The sequence below is a fragment of the Sipha flava genome, unplaced genomic scaffold (assembly GCF_003268045.1).
Source record: "Sipha flava isolate LNK unplaced genomic scaffold, YSA_version1 19000_pilon_pilon, whole genome shotgun sequence".
NCBI lineage: Eukaryota > Metazoa > Arthropoda > Insecta > Hemiptera > Aphididae > Sipha > Sipha flava.
In genome coordinates this window covers 346-5,034 of record NW_020272532.1, presented here as the reverse complement: position 1 = coordinate 5,034, position 4,689 = coordinate 346, and the positions used below count along the sequence as shown (strand labels likewise).

At 24.9% G+C, this 4,689-nt stretch overlaps 1 long non-coding RNA gene across 1 annotated transcript; it reads right to left on the bottom strand.

Moving 5' to 3' along the window:
* Positions 1-321: 321 nt before the first annotated feature.
* LOC112681331 lies at positions 322-4,467 on the bottom strand. The gene is made up of 3 exons (XR_003148386.1): positions 4,343-4,467; positions 1,481-1,531; positions 322-1,044 (listed from the first exon to the last, which is right to left on the bottom strand). It is a non-coding gene; the product is annotated as an uncharacterized LOC112681331 (long non-coding RNA).
* Between the last annotated feature and the right edge of the window lie 222 nt (positions 4,468-4,689).

The following is a 4,689-nucleotide window of genomic DNA, read 5'->3' as shown; positions in this document are numbered from 1 at the left end:
CAGAACACTATTACTCAATATTTGTAATTAATATCAAATTCAAAATAATAACTGAGTTATAATAACAAAAATTAAGTTATAAAAAATTGTCTTTTATAAGACGAATGATAGTATTCTTAATGAATTTAGTACCTGTCGGTCTGAATGTTCCCATACAAATCAACATTAAATCAATACCTATATCTCAATAAAATACTATGCCAAATAAAATACTCTTAATTAGATGTAAACGTTATAGGCTATTAAATAATATAAATGATTTTATATTGGTATAACATTTATTTTTAAATAATTTTATTTATTAATTTATAATTTCCATTGAGAATACGAAAAAATCGATTTGGTTTTATTTAGAATCCCGTAAAAATATTGCCGTCCCCTTAAATATTTCAGGGAGGGTTATTGCCTCCCCGAATCACCCCTTAAACACGACCCTATTTATAATATAGTACAAATTTGTTGGTAATGTATATTTAAAACACAAAAATTATAATTAGGATTATTCAGACAGTAAAGGTAAATAAATTTGACCCTCAAGTTGCAACACAATTAGTACAAAATCACCATAATCTTATCTTCTCATGGACTAAGCAATGGAAAATCAAGCTAAACGAAACTAAATCAGTACAAGTGAATTTCACTCTAAGCCGTAAAGAATATCTACCTCTTAAGCTAAATAACAACCATTTGCCACACTCAAACTCAATAAAATACCAGGGAATAATTATCGACCAGACTTACATGGAAAAATCATACACAAAAGAAAATAAAACAATGTAACACACGCCTTCACCTCCTCCACCCAATTTTAAAATCAAAACTCAGTCTCAAAAATAAAATACTCACCTATAAATCTATTCTAGCTTCCATTTGGTCGTTTGGCGTAAAAATATGGGGACAAGTAGAACCATCAAACATAAGACCACTTGAAGTCTTTCAGTCAATTTGTTTACGATTAATTACTGGATGTCCACGGTACGTCACTTATCAACACTCATATAAAGAACTTACTATTCAAACTCCCAAAAAAATTGCTCATCAATTCTACAACAAATTTCATAGCAAAATTACACTTATTTCTCAAATGCCCTCTATAATGATTCCTGGAGATCCCACCAGAAGACTAAAAATAAATTGACCAAAAGATAAACCAGTAAAAAAAAAAACCAAATTAATATATACATAAACAATTAATTATACATTAACAAATTTAGAGGTGCTACTAATGAATATTTCAAAAAAGTACTCATGTAACGCATAGACGTTATAAATTAAAATAATTTACTTATTGTACATATATTTAAGTATAGATTTTTAATTTACTATTTCACCAATAAAAACATAAAAATAAAAAGGTAAATAAGTGAAAAAAGAACACCTTTAACTTCCTCATTTAAAATGACCCAATCAATTCTAAATTTTAAAAATGTATTTTTCACGATTAAGTTATTGAAAAGATGATATAGGTAATGTGACTTACTGGTATTCCTCTTCGTCTTTTTTTTTAGGCTGATAATTTTTAACCAATCGCCTGAAAAAAACAAAGGATTAATAAAATAATTAAACTTTATTTGTAAAATATTATTTTACCAACTACTAAAATAAAATATGATTAGTTACACATAATTCAAAAGAGTGATGGTTTCAAGTCATTAATATTTATGCCGATAATACGATTTCTATAACCTATAATCAGCTGTATAAAATTATTAGGAATGTCAGTATGAGCAATGGCTATCCTATTTCTTTGAGACGTAAACTGCCAGGTAGGTGTTAAAAGAACAAATCATATAAGTAGGTATCACATATTTTGTTTTCAAACTGTATAGAATGTGATACAGTTATTTTTGCTTATTTGTTAATTTGTTAATGGTTATTTTAAAAAATTTAACCAAACAAAAAATAGAAACGATAAACAACCTACTTATTTTTGAGTTAATTGTACAATAAAACAATAAAATTAGTCAGTTGATCGATTTGTACAAAATATTTTACTTCAAAATATATATATATAACAATTATGATTTGAAAACATCATATATATTATATTTAGTTATTCGTTTTTCATATTGCACTATAGTCAATTGTAATTTGTAATGTGTGAATAGTTTTTATCGGTACAAGTTCAATGACAGCAAATACCAATAAAACACGGGCCGTTAACACAATGTTATGCCCAATGACCGAGAAATCTGGGAATTGAACATGTCGGAATTATGTAGTAGTGACTAAAAGAACAATTTTCACGTGTTCTTGTAATAACTAGTAAATGTATTTGTATCACGGCACACTAAATTATATAAGACACGAAAAAATCTCAGTGGTTATATTTAAAAACAGCTTAAGTATAATAATAATACATTAGCGTAGTTTTAGAGAACATTAATTCAATAAAATAACATTTACTGTATCAGAATGCAACTAGGTATTATATACAGTATTAAAGTTTAAATATATCTGTCAGTATATAACAGTACAAGATAACCTAAACACAAAACTATTTTTACTTTTTTGTAATACTCCAATTAGTATTAGATTTAAAAATCAAGAATTTTGAATAACCACACAAAATAAACGAGCAGTAATTTTCATTTGAATAACAAAAAAATAATTATTTACTAGTATTATCAAACCAACGAGTCGGTTATCTACTTGTCAATACTTAGAAAATTCCATTTTTACTGAAGTATTAATGAAGGTAAAAAAATTTAGTTTCACAAATTATATATGTAATAAATATGTAATATATATGTAATAATATATGTAGATTTTAAAATGTTTTAACTTAATTCGAGGAATCTATGTCTGCTACTTGATTCTAGGTTGCTTTTCAACATGTCATTCCAATCAATATATCCGATTAATCATTTGAATGAGTATAATATACAAGTACATTTCTGAGGTTCTATTTTATACGTCATACAAACTATTTTTACATTAAACGCTCGTAAGTTTGTTATCTCGTAATGCAATATAAATTGAAAAATTGATATTTACAACATGCGAAATTAAATAGTTTAACTTTTTCTTGAAAATATATATAATAATGACTAAAAATGTATTAAATAAACTTAACAAATCACATTTAGATTCTGTTAAGGTTTTAGGTTAATTTTAATTACTTTAAAAAATTAAGATGACAATTAAAATGAATAATATACTTCTAAATGTATAAACGATAAATTATTATACATTATAGTATTATACATACATTATAGTATTATAGTATACATTTCAGTCTTAAATATAAATAAAATATAACGCTACTATTTTAATGGAAATCATAATAATCAGCAATCAAATAAGATCTTTATACATTAAATCACGTAAACTATATTTTCAAAACAAAAACAGTTAATTAATTTTTTGTATATTTATAAAATATAAGTATTTATAATATGTTATATTCAATAACTCTTGAACCATTATTCATACTATAATAAATCATTTTCTAATTCAATTATAAGACGTGGTGCGTGGTAAAATTTTTATTTAGAGGAAGCTATGTGGTAAACCACTTAAGACCCTTTTGGTACAATGATCTAAAATAGTAATTACATTTTAAACGGTTAAATAATCAAAACAAATCAAAAATTGTTTCAACTATGAATCAACCGACCATCTTCTTTTATAGTATACGTAAGTACAAACATTATATCAACATTGTTGTCATATAAGACTTTTGTAGCAATTATTTAAATACAAAACAATACTTTAAAAATAATGAACATACAAATGTCTTTAAGTTTTTGTTTTTGTTTTATCTCGAACAATAGCATATCTTAAAGATTAATTATTACGCATTATTTTTTATTGATTCCTATTATTTATATCATGAAGTTTAAACACAGCATATTTCTAAAAAGTGGTATTTTTTAACATAAAAAGTTACATCGTGATCACAACTAGGCTTTTATCACATTCACTCTTCCTCCAACACTTTAAGATATTTTATTAGATTTTTGTAATTTTAAGTATTTATAATTTATACAATAATAATAGATAAAGTAATATTCTTATGGATGACTTTTCATAATATGGTTATAATTTTTTTTAAATAATTGTTACAAATAATTAGTTATTTTTTTAAATGTATTTATTTTTATTTAATTTAGACCTTGGTAATGCCAATACTTTTCGTAAGTTTTTTAGAAAATAATTCTTAAAACAGTTAAAAAAAGGATTTGAACTTAAAATACCTAGAGATATTTTTAAAACTTAATAAAAAGTTATGCGGAGATATTATTATCTAATTTTAATTTTAACATTGTACAACACATTTTATGACAAATGTAAGGTACTTCACACTTTATAAATGGTTAAAAATATATTTAACACATACCTAAGTTTGCCAGCGTATTCCATTTCAATGAGGCATCTGTCGCGGATGAAATGACCATATCGTTCAAGGAAATCGATACCCTTTTGAGTATGGAACGATAAATTATCGTACTGGTCCTGAAAAATATCAACATACTGTTATTTTGAAATACAATCAAGGTTAAAAGTATCGCATAGGTATGTAGTGGCGCATTTAGAATAATAATAGTTTACATTATTAGGCTACATGCCAATAAAAATAATTAAATATTACATTAAAAACATTTTATTATCGATTTTAATTATTTCAAACTCATCATTGAATACCTGAATGACACGTGTGCGCGTGCCGAAAGGGAAAAAATAACT